The 17,759-nt window shown below is 44.2% G+C and overlaps 1 long non-coding RNA gene across 3 annotated transcripts in view; it reads left to right on the top strand.

The window, feature by feature from the left end:
- The first annotated feature begins 436 nt into the window (after positions 1 to 436).
- Positions 437 to 17,759, top strand: part of LOC103659779 — a 30,601-nt gene continuing 13,278 nt past the window's right edge. For 2 of the 3 annotated variants that reach the window (XR_005837678.1, XR_567618.2), the window contains exons 1-2: positions 437 to 2,212; positions 12,107 to 12,269. This is a non-coding gene — a long non-coding RNA (uncharacterized LOC103659779). Of the gene's footprint in view, positions 2,213 to 12,106; positions 12,270 to 13,348; positions 13,534 to 17,759 lie in introns of all 3 variants that reach the window. The other variant, XR_005837679.1, reaches the window with a different exon arrangement.

The following is a 17,759-nucleotide window of genomic DNA, read 5'->3' as shown; positions in this document are numbered from 1 at the left end:
GGTCACCTACAGGTGCCAATTATAGGATGGAGTGGGAAAGAAATACAAGCCAAAAAAGAAGAAAAAACGACATGACTGAAATTATGTAATCATATATACGTTCGGGTAAAATTATGTATCTGGGTTGATATTTGTAAAACTAAGTTTTAAAAATATTTATTCTCATAGTTTGTGTAGGACTTAGGGGAAGATTTAAGTCCTGCTCATGGACTCCTGGAATTTAGAGGAAGGTACTCTAAAGATATAAGGGATACGGCACCTGGGTGGCTCAGTCAGTTAAGTGTCTGCCTTCAGCTCAGGGTCCCGGGATTGAGCCCCACATGAGGCTCCCTGCTCAGTGGAGAGCCTACTTCTCCCTCTCCCTGTGCAGCTTCCCCTGTTTATGCTCTCCTGCTCTCAAACAAACAAAGATACAAGGGCTAAAGGCAGCTTAGATTGGCAACAAAATATCATTTATTCATTCATTGAATAAAGGTTCATTAAACATCTATTCTGTTTTAATTTACCTATTACTAACACAGCACATAGCAGATAGCCAATAAATGTGTTGAATAAATAAGCAACTGTCTGACCACAATTACAACAAATATAATTATTATAAATACCACAACATGTTATAACATATATACCACATGGGATATTACAATAACAAATGCTTTAATAGAAGTAAAAACAGAAGCCTGTGAGAACACAGAAGAGGGGCCACTGGCTTTGTTGAGTGGAATCATGGGGACATCACAGAGGAGGAATCCTGAGGGTGTGAAGACACAAGTTAGAGTTTGAGGAATGGAGAAAGGACAAAGGAAAACCTAGAAAGCAAGAACACCCTGTGGAAGGCCAAGAGTCACGCAAAAGCAGAACATATTTGGGAAAGAATAAAGTTTCCTGGGGTCTCTGTAGGGGCGGGAAGGCAAGGGAGGGGAGGCGAGAAGAGGAAGCCACTCAGCTAGTGGGAGGTGAGACTGTAGAAGGCCCCGTGCACCCTGCTGGGGAGTCTGAATTTATTCTGAAGGCACCAGGGAGACAGAAAAAGTCTCAGGTCAGGGAAGAAACACAATCGGACTTAGTTTTTAGGAAGATAACACAAGCACCAAGATGGCAAATTGACTTTATGTCAAATGCCAGTTCCAATTGATTGGTCATGAGAGCTTGAAGGGCGGTGTTAAGAACGACGGTGTGGTCACCCATGTCCGGGCTTAGCAGTCAGCGTGCCACGACCGATTAGCAGTGTCTACTGTGGACGCGGCGGGGAGGAATGGTGACGAAGCCGCCGTGTGTTTCCCCAGGCCGCATCTACCAGCCACACGGAGGAATAACCGCATGGAAGAGATCCTTGCCGGGAGGACCGGGTGACTTCCCTAACCCCCACGGGCGCTGGGGGTGTCACTGACATCACAGAGGGAGGTTCAGGAATCTCGGAGGTGAAGTCGGTAGGACCTGCTGAGGGAATTAAGGAACGCGTGGGATCCAGACACGGAGGGCATCTCCGGCTGATCAGCAGCTTTGAGACCAGGATGGCTTTCTGATGCTGGACTCGAAGCCACTTGGCTTCCATAGGCACCTCCCGGGGCGCACAATGACTCAGCAGTTCCAGGGCCTGCCGGGGCACATCCCGCGGTTCCTGCCCCCGAACCGCTTGCCGGCGTCCGCTCCTGGCCGCCTACCCAGCAGGCCTTGCGGTGGCTTCTCCAGAGCAGGTCTCCCCAGTTCAGAGTTCCTCCCAGCGCCGAAAACAGGAAGCAGCCTCCGCTCACCTGGCGCAGGGGCCAGGAAGGAGTGTGTGAGCGCCGACACACCGGCCGCCCCGTTCCCATTCCGTCAGCGCTGTTTACCCTCAGCGGGCGCTTCCTGCGACCGAGCAGCGCGACTAGATCTCTTCACCAGCAGCGAGGAAATGACTCACCTCAGGAAACCATCCCTTTGCCCCCCACCCTCTGACCCCCCAAACTGGAGATGCTGTGGGACTTTCACTAAAAATACCCACACCACCTAAAAATAAAGCCCGTCAACGGGCTCTTGCCTCCGGAAATCCTGGCCAAAGCTCATCTTACATCACCGGCGGCCCTTGTCAAAGTGGCCTCTCGGCGCCACGCCCTACCTGTCCTCTGAGCTGCAAGTTCAGTTTTTGAAATCAGCCCGCACCTGCCTTTCCCGGCTACGAGAGAGCAAAGAGTTGCAGGCCAATTGCACGGAGCAAGCGCCTTCCCGAGGGGTGAGTGGTCTTCCAGAACAACTCCACAAGCACCAGCGCCCGAGCGGGTTTATTTCCTGTCTGGTTGACTTCCTCCAGGCTCATTATGGTTTCAGTGTCATTTTCCAGAGCAGGAAAGAGAGTGCAGGAGCGTGGCCTTTAGCAGCCTCGAGTGGACACGCAGTGGCTGACCTGGAGGAGACAGAGTCTCCGCGAAGCCATTTGTTAGGAAACCACTGACAGGCACTTAACGTGTGTGGGGGCGGCGCGGGCACCGTCCGCCTCCCGCTAAGGAGCCGCTGCCAATGTCATCATTTGCCTTCCGGGGGCGGGGGGTTGGGGCAGGCTCCTGGTGAGCTGTACCGATCTAGAGGCCGAGCTGGGAAGACATGTCTGAACCCCAGTCCGAGAGGGAAGGATGGGAGGAAAGGAGCAATAATTACTGATGCAGTCCTGAACTCCGTTTCGGGAAGGTGTCCTCATAACTGAACCGAGTTATTGGTTTTACTTCCCACACGAGGAGGCACCTTATTATCAAATAAGGGGGAGTAGCACAGAGTGGCCGATAAAGGCTTTCGAGTTAGACTCCTGGGTTTAAATTCTGTTTTCACTAAGTACTGTGTGACATGGAGCGAATTACTAAGGCTCTGTAAGCGTCATGTTTCTCAGCTGCTAAATGGGGCTCGTTCTGAAGATGGCTGAAAGTAAGAAACAAACAGTGCTCCACGCCCCGTCCGGCTCGGGCGATGGGCCTGCAGGTTCTCTTCCGTGTATGGAGTGCTTACGCGTGGCCCTCTTGGAGGGCCGCAGGCTGCGCGCAGAACAGGGCGGGCAGAGCCCACGCCCAGCAGGACACAGCGTGCGGTGAACGGATCCAGGGTGCTTGGCTGGTGGGAAAGGGGTAAAAAGTCAGTAACTGACACCTGTGAACTTTGCGGTGGGAGACATTCTTTCACTGCGAGTTCTCAGTCCCAGCGCCAGAAAGCCCTAGAGGAGGGAAAAGGAAGGAGACAGGCACAAGCATCCAGCGTGGTGTGAGACGCCTGAGGCCAGGCTGGGCTGCAGGAAGTCCCCTCGGACCCCACTGTCAGCTTGCGCACTGTCTTGGGGACGGCCCTGGGGAAGGGTTCAGTGGTCCATGCCACTTTGCAGGCAAAGGGACTCCAGCCATCCCTGTGACATAGCGACAGCAAAGGGCCCTAGCCAGTGCGTCTTCAGAATGGCAATGGGGATGGAATTATGACCTTTCCGGAAGCAGTTTTGGAGACCAGGAGGTGAGCACAGAATGAGAACAGTGATAACTGTTCAAGAGGAAAGAGTACTCACTAAGTTTGTGGGTTTAAATGGAACCTTGAACTGAAGCCATTGTTGGCCTTTGGGAGCTTCCTGTAACAAGAAGCCAGTTTGGTTCTCCTGAGTGCCTCAGAGTAAAAGCTTCCTTGCTCTAAAGAGCCTCACAGACCTTCTCTGTCCCGCACTACAGGGCCCAGACAAGGATCGCTTACCACGATGTGTTGTAGGACCTGCCCCCATACATAATTATGTATCTCTCTCTCAAAATAAACAACAAGATCCTGCAAGGAACAAGAAGGAAGGGAGGAAAGGGGAAAGGGGAAAGAGGAAAAAGGAAAGGAAGGAGGGGAAGGAAGGAAAGGAGGGAAGGGAGGGAAGGAGGAAAGAAAAAGGAAAGAAGAAATCGCTATTAGGTCATAGGAGACAGGATTGTCTGTGAGCTGCCTCTGGAGGCGGGGAGGGAGGATACTGAGGAACACGGCCCTTGTCTTTCATTCCAAGGCAAGCCAGTGCCTCCCCAGAACCAAGGGAAGCTCACCAGAGCCAAAGGAGACAGGGAGACAGAGCGGATGCTCACTGATCTTAATTAGAATTTCAGCTCTACGAGAGCAGAGAGCTACTGGCTGGCACATGGTAACCTCTCAATAGTTATTTGCTAACTTTGTCCTGTTGTTCTCCTAACAGCTTAAAATGTGGGTATCTTGTATGGGATATAGATGTATCATTTTCATATCACTAATACAGTAGAGTGAAGGTCTCACTTCAGATGTTGGTTGTCATTCTAGACTGTCACTGTAGTCAATACTTTTATTCCAGACATCTGAGAGACCCAAACCCAGGTCATACACATCAAGTTCTGCTTCGCACGTCCCTTGAGGCCCCACACCGGTGCCGAGGACTATTGATTAGTTAACATTCAGAGTAGCCCGGTAGTAATTTCAAAGCTGAGCAGACTGTCACAGTCAAGGATTCAGCCCTTTTCCTCCGAGCTAACTACGCACACACCCTAACAGATTTTGTGGGTTTTTTCTTGGTTTTGAGGGTCATGACAGAATAGATCCCCTAGGGGGCAGTGTGCGCACATATTTCAGCCAAGCAAGGCGCACATTTTATGGCCGCTGAGGTCATCTCGACAGCAGCAGATTTAGGAGTCTGAGAAACAAAATTCACTTATGAAGTTGTTTTTTAGGTAGAGCAGAATAGGCCTGAAAGAATTGCACAGTAGAGAAAAACCTGGTGACGCAGCAGAAATTTGGGGGATGGCAATTTTAAAGGCTCCAACCACCGAATTGCCTAAGGTTTAACGCAGGAACGATTTGACAGGCTCCTTAACATCTGCTAAAGGGTTTTTAATATTTTTATTTATTACCTTTCACATTTCCTGTTTCTGAAATCCGTGCCGAATTGTGTTTCATTTTCTTACCTAGCCTGGGTGGCAGTTTAAATTCAATTAAAGTTAACCAGTTTTAATTGAGTAATAATAGTTCAAGCTGTATTATTAAGGGCTTGTAACACACTGAGTGTTGACTTAGGAGGCATTATTTAATTATTTACAATGCATTATTTAATGCTCCCACATCTCTATGAGATGAAGACTATTCTCACCTTACAGATGGGGAAACTAGGCTGTGGGGAATTTCTGGAACTCACTCAATATCCCCAGCCTAAAAGTGAAGTCCAGAACCCATTCTCTTCATTATTTTACTATTTTACCATCCAAAGAAGTGCCTCTCAGACTTTACTATGTAGACATATTACCTGAGGATCTTGTTAAAATGCAGATTCTAGGGGCACCTGGGTGTCAGTCGGTTAAGCGTCTGCCTTCAGCTCAGGTCATGATCCCGGGACTCTGGGATGAACCCTTCTCCTGGAGCTCCCTGCTCAGTGGGGACTCTGCTTCTCCCTCTCCCTCTACCCCCCCCCCACTTGTGCTCTCTCTCTCTCTCATGCTCTTTCTCTCTCTCATGAATAAATAAAATCTTTAAAAAAAAATGCAGATTCTAACTCAGCAGTTCTGAGTGAGACCTGAGAGTTTGCAATTCCAACACTGCTTCCAATGCTGCTGGTCCGTGGACCACATTTTGAGTAGCAGGAACTTAGAGGAGAGTGTGTGCTTGGGGGTGGGGGAGTGGATAAAGAAATGCATGACATCATCCCTGCTCTCAGGAAGGTTATATCTACAGGCAACAATAAGACAAATACATAAGAATATTTTGAGAGAATGTGTACATCAAGGGCCACAGAGGTACAAAAGCAGAACAACCCAACAGATACTAAGTGAGAGACTTTAGAGTAGGACAGTGCACTGAAAGCTTTGGGAGGGATGAGGAGAATGAACAGGGCAAAGCTTCTCCTACCCACAGGGCACCTGCAGGCTTGTANNNGGCCAGTGGCCACACAAATAACACTAGGGCAGGTCCAGGCTCCACAAAAGAGGCTCCCAGGAGGGCTGTGCCAATGGAAAGGAGGGATGAGGCGAGGTGGGTGAGAATCTCATCTGGTGACTGGAATTAGGAGGCAGTATATATTAAGAAGCTTTCAGCTGGCCATGGGCCTAGAGGAAGGCTTCATGCCTTCATGGTGTTCAAGATAAACCTTGAAAGACAGATGGAGTTTTGACAGTGGATATAGGAGGTTATTTCAGGGAGAAAAACCGATGTAAGCCTAAGTTCTGAAATATAATAGTGCAAAAAGCTAATTCGGGGATGAGCACATCGTCCTGTTTTCCTTCTGGACGCTGCAGGGAAAGTTATGCTGGAAACCATGTTTTAAGGCAGTGAGTCTCAATTCATATTAAGAATCACTTAAGGAGCTGAAAAAGATTTTCATGCTGGGATCCTATTTTCAGAGATTCTAATTTCATTAGCCTAGGGGTAGAGCTGGCAATCAGGATGCTTTAAAATCTTCGTATTTTAAATTAGATGATATGTATGTGCAGTCAGGTTTGAGAACCATTACTCTATAGCAGTGCTTCTCAAAGTGTGGCCCCAGACCAGCAACATCAGCATCACCTGGAAACTTGTGAGAAATGCAAATTCTCAAACCCCACCCCAGACCTACTGCATCAGAAGCTCTGGGGGCGGAGCTCAGAATCTCTAGTGTAACAAACCCTTCCGGTGGTTCTAATGTAAGTCAAAGTTTGGGAACCAATACTCTGGAGCCTTGCTACTCCAGTGTAGTACATAGACAAGCTGCACGGACAGCACCTGGAAGATGTCAAATCTTAGCCCTCACCCCAAGGCTAATCAGTGAATCAGAACTGCTATTTAACAAGCTCTCCCGGTGATGGGTATGTAAAGTTTGGGGATCACTTTAAATTTCAGGATGAGAGGGGCACCTGGGTGGCTCAGTTGGCCACTGCCGACTGCCTTTGGCTTGGGTCATGGTCTCAGGACCCTGGGATCCAGCCCCATGTCGGGCTCCCCGCTCAGCAGGGGAAGCTCGACTTCTCCCCCCTGCTCATGCTAGCTCTTTGTCACTCACTCTCTCTCTTTCAAATAAATAAATAAATAAAATCTTTAAAAAAAATTTTCAGGATGAGAAAGCTGAACTATTTTAAATAGTAACGGGGAGCAGCTGAAGGCTATAGAGTAATGATGTAACTCAGGGCTTTCAGAAGAACAATTCGATAATTGTATTTAAGATCAAGTAAGTGAAACAGATCCTGCACAATACACCTTATTTGATCCTGCAAGATAGTCCAGAAACTGTGCTTGCCACTAATACCACTCCCGACTTTCTTGCCCTGTTCATCCCTTCTTCTCCTAGGCTTCAGCAGAGAGCTGTGCCCTGGGGCCGTGGATAGAAGGCTGCCTTGCTCAGAACTCCTTTCATGCTGGAGTCCTGCCAGCCATTGATCCAACAGTGGGAGTTATCTCAGCAGTACAATTCCACTCAGGCCCCACTTCCAGCTTGTATAATATTTCTGATAATAAGAGAGCCTAAATGAAGCATCCTTTTAAAGGCCTTCACTGTTAATTTGGCACAGGGAAAAAAGCCAGCACATTATACTGGGTTTTCCAGTCATTCTGCTTGTGCTGTATAGACCCTTTGAATAGATGTCCATAATGAGATTACTCAAAATGGAATTCATTACCTGACCTAAGATTTATTGCTTTTTAACTACAGATATAAGGCGAGCCACACTCTGCTCCCGGAGTCGGCTGTGGGCCGGCCCTGCTTCTCGGTTCCAGGATGGGCGCGGGAAACTGGGCAGAGGGAGCCCTGAGCCGGGACAGGGTTGCGGACTAAGAGTAGAGTGAACGATGCAGCTTCATTAGGACAGGCATCCGGGAACCCCAGGACTCTGTTGCTGAGTTCTGCTTCCACAGTCTCACCATGGGGACTGTGGATGGGCCAGTCACCTCCCCACTAGCATAATTGGAAAGACGCTAAGGGGCGCCAAAAATGCCGAAGTGCTGTAAATTAGCAGTGTTCAGTCCCGATGAACATTAAAGGGAGTGTGTCGTTAATTCCTCCACACATGCTGCTCACACAGTCTTCCCACTGGGGGCTTTTGGCTCGGAGCATTACGGGCCCATTTGTTCTGCCTGGCTTCTCCATCAGGGCAAGGACCTCAAGGTGAGTTAATAGGCTTGGCTTCTCAGCACTTTATTTTAATCTGTATTTACCATCATCCTATATATCTTAACAAACCTCCGGTGCATGGCACGCCATTGAGCACTGCACAAAACAGATAAGAGAGACAGGGCCCTGGGCTCATTGGCAGATGGTGGCGACTACATTCAGGGCAGTATCGAGGGTGTCCTTTTTTGCACGGGGTTTATGATGCTGCCTGGTCCCCCCATGGTTTCCCACCTGCCACAGTCATCCCAAGTCTTCCCTTCCTACCCCACCTTGGGCCACCTCCGCTAGATTGGCAAGAGCAAAGGGAGGTCCTGCCTGTGCAGTCGCCTCTTAAAGCCACTGTAACCACTGCCCGCTCTATTTTCTCCATCCTTCCCCCCCCTCCCCTGTTCCTACTCAAGAGCTCTCCCTCTGGCCTGCAGTGGAAAACCATTGCCAATGGTGGCTCTACAGGAGATAATAACCTTAAATAGATGATACTTACACGGATAATAGGATAAAGTAAAACAGGATGGACAAATTGATAATTGCAGATTAGGAGGAAATATTATTAGCAAACCAAACAAAAGCCAAAGTTAGGGGTAATAAGCATGATGTGTTAGAATGGCTAAGAGTGACATATTTTCATACGCAAGTCTTTATCCCTGAGGTAAGAGCCTTAGCAGCCTCTTTATGTATTGTGGAAGTGTATCTGAAATGCCACACTCTATTTGTTTGCTCAAAGATTTCACATTTTAAAAGCAAAAGGAACTATTACTGTAGATCTTCTTTTTACCATAGCTTTAGAAGCTCATGGGGGAGAGGGGGTTGTCATCATAGGTTATAATATTGCCCTGGACAATTGCAGGACAAGCCACTAGCCTGAATTCTTGTTATTATTTTAATTTGAATAGAAACCTTGTCAGATAACCAGACATATTTTTAAAAATGCAAACGAATAGCCATCATCGTCTGATGTTCCTGAGACAAACATGACAATGACAGCGTGCTATTAAAGGCCATGTTTGTGCTATCAAAATAATGAGACCATGGCCCAGGCTGCCTGATAATTTCAACTATCTTTTAGTCAATTTGGATTGTCACTTGGGCAACATTATAGACAGATCTGGGATCAGATGTTTAGGTAGATAGAAAATGTCACATTTCCCTCTTTTCGGTGAATATAATAGTACAAGCTTCTTTGAGTCCCATGGCCTTCCAATCTAAGGTAGAGTGGACTTCTGACACTGGCCCTCCATGATGTGTACCATGAGGTGCTGGGACCTGCCCTCATGGTACATTTGCCCTGGCTTGAAGGCAAAATCATCAGGGGAATCTTTCCCAATGTACTGGATGCCCATGGATATGGATTCTGTGAATGCCCAGGACAGGAAAGCTGTCTGGCCCTCCACCTCTTCTCTGTTTGAGGCTCTTCAGAGGAGATCAGATGGATACCATCAGGGCCTCTAGTGAATTTCCAGTACTTGTCCACTGACATCTCAAAACAGGTCAGTGTGTCGCCACTTGCTCTTGCCTAGGCTGGAGACCACCAGAGTCCTCAATATGATGTTCCAGAATGGTGCATTCCGTTTGTGGAATTATTGAGCAGGGCACCTAAACTTGCTGATTTATGTTAGTGTTTGCTGATCCTACATTGTAACATATCACAGAACAACACCAAGACACTTATCTGAAACAATTATTCATTATCCATTGCTGGAAATGCTTAAATTGCAGAAATCAGCTGAAGACTGGGAAGAAGGGGTGGAAAGGATGTAACGAACGAAATCCTAAAAGAGACAATGTCTTGTACACTAACATATCTTAAAAGTTCAGGAAAACAGAAACACACTTCTGCCTGATGACTATAGTTCCTAAAATATCCACTTCTTTTTTTAATTATGTAAGTAAATAATGAGTCCTTGCTTCTATAAAAGATACATTTATGTACATTTATGAAGAAACATTTGAAAGCTTCCCTTTATGTCCCCGCTGTTCTTTCTAAACTCTTGCTTCCTTTCCAGGAAAGCAGATGCTTCCTTCCAGATCTTTCCCTATGATTTTATAATACCCATGCATGTATGTACATAGCTTTAAAAAAAATAGGATCATTCTGGGGCACGTGGGTGGCTCATTCAGGTAAGCGTCCAGCTCTTGGTTCTGGCTTAGGTCATGATCTCATCACATCCAGTTCCACATTCGCTTCATTCTCAGTGGGTAGTCTACTTGAGATTCTTTTCCTTTCTCTCTGCCTCTCCCCACTCACACTCTCTCTCCTCTCTCTCTCTCTCTCAAATAAATAAATAAAATATTTTTTAAACAGTACGATCATTGAACAATCAACTTACTGTTCTGTAACTTGATTGATGTTTAATATGATCTGAAGACTGTTTTCTACATCAGTACGTATAGCACTGACCCATTCCCTTTAACAGCTGCCCTAATGCTCCATATTGAAGATGGATCATCAGGTATTTACCTATTATCCTACTGACTATTATTTATAATTTTACTTTATTTTTCCAGTTTCAAACCCTGAACATTCTGAAAACTGTGTGCAAGTATATTTTTAGAATGTGTTTGTAGAGTACAAGTACTTTTACAATTTTAATGACTGTGGCCACTTGCCTTCCTCACAGGCTTTCCAACTATATTGGGATTTTTGTAGTTTCATAGTCAGGGTGCTCGCCAAATATATTCACCTAGAGACAGTAGGCTCAGCACTTTGGAAGTAAACAAACAAACAAACAGAGCTGAGTTTTCATCTCAGTCACTTCTGGCATGTAGTTCCCTGGGCAAGTTACTTAAACTCAATAAGCTTCAGTCTCCTTGCGGAGGAAATGAGGCTAAGATTATGGATCCTTGAGGGTTGTTAGGAAGGTAAGTGTGATAACATGTAAAAAGCACTTAGCACATAGTAGGTGTCTGGGGAGCCATGGTTATTAATGAGTTTAGACATGAGCTGAATTGCACAACTTGAGAGGAAAAATACAGTAACCAGCAGTTTCCAGAAACAGAAGAGATGCCCTGAGATTAAAAATAAATAAATGAATAAATAAAATTCTGGGGCACCTGGACCATGATCTCACCGTGGTGGGATGAAGCCCTATGTGGGACTCTGGGCTCACTGTGGAGTCTCTTTCTTCAGATTTTCTCTCCCTTTTCCTCCTGCTCTCTCTGTCTCTCTCTCTCTCTCAAATAAATAAAATCTTTAAAAAAAATTCAGATGAATCTATACGTAGAAGCCACATTTTGTTGGTTTTGAATTTCATCAGTGTTTCTATCTCCTTCTTATTTAAACCCCAAAAAGCTGCTCATTGTATATTTGCTTCTTCAATCTTTGATCTACATGTGCCCTTCAGTCTCAAGAAGTAAATTCAGCACAGACAGCACCACTTGTTTACTTCTGGATATTTTATATGACGTAGAGGTTTATGCAAGGAGTTATGCTATGTTAATTACATGTTCCCAAGTTAATATTAAGATTAACTGGCATTCCCTGAACACACACTGATGTAGATGTAACCTAATTTATCACTCCTGCTTCACTAAACAAGTTGTCTTTCCCTGTATCACCTCCCACTGCCTCTGTGGCCAAGTTCATCTATACGGTTGTCTCTTCCTCAGCTTCTCGGCTTTGTATGATGGTGTGATTGCCGCTACCTGTTGCCCTTCATATTTGGGGGGTGGGGCCTGCTAAGAGAACAGTTATTTATAAATTAATTGATCTCATTTGAGTCCTAGCTTTTAGCTGTTGTAGTAAACCTGTCCATGCACCTGATCACTCAGATTTAGATGGAAATATCTGCCATATCAGCCTAAGTCATAGCCAAGGCAGGGTCCCTCATTTATTGCCCAGAAATCACTTGGAGCTTATAAATGAGGAATGGTTTCCAAATCTCCATATCCAGTAATATCCCCATTGCTCTTAGCCTTCCCTCACCTATTTATTCCTCTTCCCTGCCTGCTGCCATCCACAAAAGAGAAGCAGAGGCAGATATAAATGGATGCTTATGAGAAGCCCCTTTATTTAAAAAAATTTTTTTATGGTTTTAGAAAGAGATATCTAATTCAAAACCAACAAGATGGTGCAGCCACGGCAGACCTTTGCCAGAAGGGCTTTGAAGCCTTGCTCGACGCTCAGAATGGCACAGTGGAAAGAGGAGAAGGCACCACAGTGAAAACAGCCTCTGGCCCCCTCTACCTTGCCATTTGCCAGGTGGGTGACCTTGATGTTGCATCTGTACACTTCCTTATCTCACCAATAAAATGGGGTTAGTTTCAATAATCATAAAGTCAGTGTGAAGATTAAATCTGTCTCAAAACTGTAAAGCACTAGTGCCCCCTACGAAGTAAGTATTATAGAAATGTTGGTTATTGATATTTGTATCTAAGAACCCAGGTTCTGGAACAGACTGCCTGAATTCAAATCCTGGGTCCACCACATATTACCTGGGCAACCTTAAGCAGGTTACTTACCCTTTCTGAATGTGCTTCATCGTTTTTAAGTGGGAACGATAACTGGATGTCAGAGGATTCTTTAGAGAAGCAATGGGTAATATGCAGTATTTGGCATTTAGAAAGTACTCGTCGATGTAATATCAGGTCATATTATTTTTGGATAAACTAAACTCCAAGATATTTGTACTGCGTCCATAAAGAATTCATTCTGGTGTGAGTAATGATGGATTCCTTCACTCTCCCTTTTAGCTTCTTACACAGTCTGGTTTAAAAATATACCTAGGTCCGCAGAAAAATCTCTGGAGACATGGAATGCCATTCCTTATTAATATGTTGGGATTTTATTGATGAGGAAACATGCAACCAGTGGACCTTGGGACTGAGCCAGAGCACTCATTTCTGAAGTAACAAATGGGCCTCATTATAAGGTGGTTTTACCTAAAAGGTCAGTCTGTGCCATATAACTGGAGGCTGGCATTATGGGAAGTTTCTAGTGTATTATATTGCATGTCAATATTAACACGTGTTCTATTACTGCTATGTGAATTTTAGAGCCCTTAGCTTTCTATTCTGTGTGCACAATCATGCACAGGCACACTCACACACACACACACACTTTTAGCTGGGACCACTCATCTCCTCACGTCCCGTGATTCTGAAAGCTGACTTTATTGGTTAGGGACTCCTATTTTTCAGGCTAGTTGCACTGTTGAAATGAGTCCTTGCTGCTTGTAAGTCCTGTCCCATAATTTCATTTGGCTGAGGCAGGAGACAAGTACCTCATTTAATTAGAATTTCCAGCAAACTGCATTATGTTATTGTGTGTTATTCCAAAAGAATATACCACATCAAGGACAGCTGTTGATGGAGGAAAGCATCCTGTTTATTCTGCCGAGGAAATAAAAATCCTTTCACTCACTTCTCAAGCTCTCTCACCCTGCCACTCCTCACGTATCCCGTGGGACAAAACAATGTGCCCCGAGGCTCTCCAAGCCAGTAAAGTGTGCTGCACAAGACCCCAGGTAATAACCACGGGCGCATGAAAATGGAGCATCACCGTGTCGTTTAGCGGGAAGATCTTGGGTTCTATCCTGCTCTTTGCGTCTCTGCTGGCTTGCCACAAATCACAGAGCCCTCCGAGGGATCCCCTTTCCACCTGTTGCTCCAAGCAAGGAGCAAGGTCTTCGCTTCGTTGAAGAGAACTGAGGCTGTGCCGCTTTAGACCTGCAATTAAGTCCCTGCTGCTCTCCAAACCAATGAGTTCTTCCAAGTAGTAATCTAATTTATTTTTCCCATTTTCTAAGTAATGCCAGGGTAAGCGCGTTCATCATTTTAGACTCACTGCTTCTAATTCCTAATTCAGACTTGTTTGTTCAGTAGAAGGTAAACAACCCCCAAGCTATCACCCACCCCCATTTATTTGGAAGGAGAGAGTTTCAGTGGGAGAAGATAAATAGCACGTCAAATATGGTTTGGAGGGGCTGCAACTGAGTAATTTCTAGTTTCCTATGCCTGTCTCCAGCTGTTGTGGCCCAGTGTGACTCTGGCATCTGCGTGCTGGCTTGGCTGAGCTGCTATTTAGTCAAATCAGATCAATACCTGTAAGCATTTGTCTGATATAACAATCTCAAGCTAGTCCGGGAATTCACACTTTGAACAACATGAGTGGGGATGCCTTGTTTCTAGTTATCTGTCCATGAACACATCAACTGGTTGATACCTGTAATCCTAAGATCTCTTAGAAAATAAAAGGCAGGCCACATTTAGAGAACTGGCGGACTCAGATGGCCCTAGGGATGCATCAATTCAATTCCACAAACAATGATTGGGTGCTGCTATATATGAAGAAACATAGGAGATATAAAGATCAGTACGACATAGTCCCAATTCTCAAGTATAATTTAATATCAGGCTATAAAAACATCAGTAGGTAATTAATTGTTATTTAGATTTGGCCTAATTCCAAAAGGATCTAAGATGGAAGAGTACTTGTGAAAATACATGCAATTGGTTAAAATGAAATAAAATAGGATTATGTGAGAATGGGGTTGGGGAAAAATTAAGGGTGGAGCAAGTTCCAATGAAGCTGGAAATGAAGTAAGTTCAGAGACTATATACCATGAGAAATATTGCTTACCAGTGGTAGGACATAAATTCGTCTTGGAGCTTTCTGGAAGCCAGCACAAAAGCAGAAACAAAATTGATTTATTGTATTGTATTGTTATTGTATGATCGACAATGTCTATATTGACCTTGCTTTGGAAAAGAAGGGCTATAGCAGGTATGGAAACTACACACATCTTTCTCACATAAAGAAGACTTTCATTATGTTAGTCAGTATCCACAGCTTACTTACAGAAAATACAATCATGATTATCACTAGCTGGAGCAAGGACAGTTTGTTGCTTATGACTTGTCATTCCCTGTCACCTTCTTCCTTGCTTCAAACACCCCCTTCTACTATCACATGTACCCACACTGGGGCTGAAAATGCTAGATATTGGTTGGCTCTCTCAGACTCCCTTGGACATGCGACCCAGTTGTGACCAATGGGATCCAAAGAGTAGGATGCTAGGAAGCTCCCTGTCTATTGATAAACACCAAGTCTGTATATATTTACCCTTGTTCTAGGAGTGAAAATACTATAAACATAAATGAGACTCATGAAGAAAATACTACAGTGTAAAGAATTGGAAACATTTGACTCAAAGTAGGAAGTTATCTCTGAAAATGATCTACTTTAAAAGTCAGAAGATAACATCAGGAATCCACTGGGAATCCTTGAAAAAAATGCAAGAAGACAGGCCACTATAATTCAGGAGCTTAAGGAGACAGAAAGCTGAAATTAATGGTGAGATTAAAATTCAGATCAGGGGGTGCCTGGGTGGCGCAGTTGCTAAGTGTCTGCCCTCGGCTTAGGGCGTGATCCCAGTGTTCTGGGATCGAGCCCCACATCGGGCTCCTCTGCTAGGAGTCTGCTTCTTCCTCTCCCACTCCCCCTGCTTGTGTTCCCTCTCTCGCTGGCTGTCTCTGTCAAATAAATAAAATAAAAATCTTTTTAAAAAATTAAATAAATAAAATAAAATACAATTCAGATCAACAGAATTGACAGGGATCCCAAAAGATCTAAAAAGGTAATGAGACTTCCAGGTACAGTTTGAACTTTGAACTAACATCCCATTTTGCTCCCTTCCAAAGCCCTTATAAAACTATTATACAACATATACATATACATACATACATCTCCATGTGTAGAGAAAATAGAAAAGAAAATAACAGTAAAATTTTGACACTGGCAAACAGAGAGACATGTGGAAACTGACTTAACAGATTTGAGAAAGCCAAATTCTAAACTGTGGGTAGGAAAAACTGAGAATCAGCCCTACCAACCACAGACTGCCTCAGGATGAAGGTGGGGGTGGGGGAAAACAGAAAAATTAGGAGGTCTGGGAAAGAAACAGCTAGATCTACTGCCATCCTCCCACATGCTGTCACTGAGTGCTGTTTCTTCTCCCCAGCAGGAGCCTGTGGTTTATACAATGGAGTAAAATGGAGAATCTCTAGGCTGGGGGACACAAATGGAGACCCCTCAGGTTCTGTACCAAAAGCAGTAGAGTTAAATGCCTGTTTGCATACTGAATGCTAGGGTTTAGTCCCTTCTTCCATTAGCTATCAGAATGCAGGCCTTTATTTTTCAGGAAAGAAATGGTTGAGTCTTCTCTAGGGGATATGACCATCCCATGGTACCAAAATCTCCCCCTAACCTGACAATGGGAACGGTAAAAGCTTTTCAGTGATTCACAGAGGACAAATAGCACCAAGGCACTTGGAGGGCTCCCCATCAGCCCATTAGCTCCCACTCTTAAATACGAGCAAATAATCAAAGTTTTCCATTAATCCCCCCCCCCAAAGCACCTAGTTTAAAAGACAAAGGAGAAGACAAGAGAAAAGAAGGAAACTGAAAGAAAAAGACACTGTGCAGGAAGAAAAGACCATTAAAAATTAAAATGTAACTAATCTCACAAAAGACAGAATAAGTTGCATGCATAAAACAAGAGCAGGATACTCTAAAAATTGAACACAGAAACAGAGAATGTGAAAGATCCTTTGGATAAATGCAATTGTAAAAATGGAACTCACATGACTAGTAGTAGAAAATCTCAATCATATTATGAAACTTTAAATCTGTTGCATGGAAGATGAACTTGAAAAGTTCCCCTGGCTTCCAGAAACAAAATCAACAAGATTAAAATGACAGATATAAAATAGTTACAAAAGGCACATAATGGAAAGCAAAGTCAGAGCATCAGTGTTCTTAAAGGGGAAATCAGTTTAAGCAGAAGAGACAAAAATAACCAAAGATAGGAGACAAAGGCTTTTCTGAGCTGAAAAGATATTTGTACATACAAGTTGAAAGCACCAACTGCATTGAAGCAAATGAATTGCACCTTCTAACCAACTTTGGCATTGAAAGAATAAAGGGAAAAATTTGCAAGGCCTTTGGGGAAAAAAAAAGAAAAGAAAAAAAGAAAAAAAAGTTAATTACCAGGGAATAAAAATAGACTGTCCTCAAACATTTGTTCTGTAACTTAAAAGACAATAGATTGTTTACAGAATTTTTAAGAGAAACTGTGGCAACTAAGAATGTTGTCCCCAGCCAAATTTTGTGTGTGAAAACACTCTCAAATAGGCAATACATGTATCATTCATAAAAATAACTTGAAAAAAAATTTTGAAGATGTATTTGTACTGCTTGAGAGAGAAAACAAACTTTAAAATTCTCAGAATGTGAAAGTAATTGTATAAAACAACTGGTTGCAAACATTGAACCATTTAGAATGGAGAGATTTTCGAATTGATTCTTATAAGTGTGGTTATAAAAGTGAGTGTCAATTTCAAAATTTGTTTTCAAGTTAGAAGACATGTGGTGGTTTGAAGGAAGAAGGGAAGGGATAGAGAGAAGGAGGAAGAGAGGAAGAGAAAGAAGGAGAGAGCTTTAATTATACTGGTAATAACAGAAATGGGAAGAAAAAGGGGTGGGACAACTCAGTAGTTGTCAAATTTTGCTGTGCATTGGAATCAGCTAGGCATCTTCATGTAACAGTGATGCCTGACTTCACCCTCAGGCACATTTGCATTTAATTGGTTTGGAGTCCAACTGGAAGCTCCTCAGCTACTTCCAATGTGCAGCAACATTTGGGAACCACTGGCTTAATTCATTAAATAGGAAAAAGCAAGGATGGCAAAA

Source organism: Ursus maritimus, unplaced genomic scaffold (genome assembly GCF_017311325.1).
Source record: "Ursus maritimus isolate PB19 unplaced genomic scaffold, ASM1731132v1 scaffold_1, whole genome shotgun sequence".
NCBI lineage: Eukaryota > Metazoa > Chordata > Mammalia > Carnivora > Ursidae > Ursus > Ursus maritimus.
The sequence above is the reverse complement of the archived record's forward strand: the minus strand, read 5'-3'. Positions and strand labels throughout refer to the sequence as shown.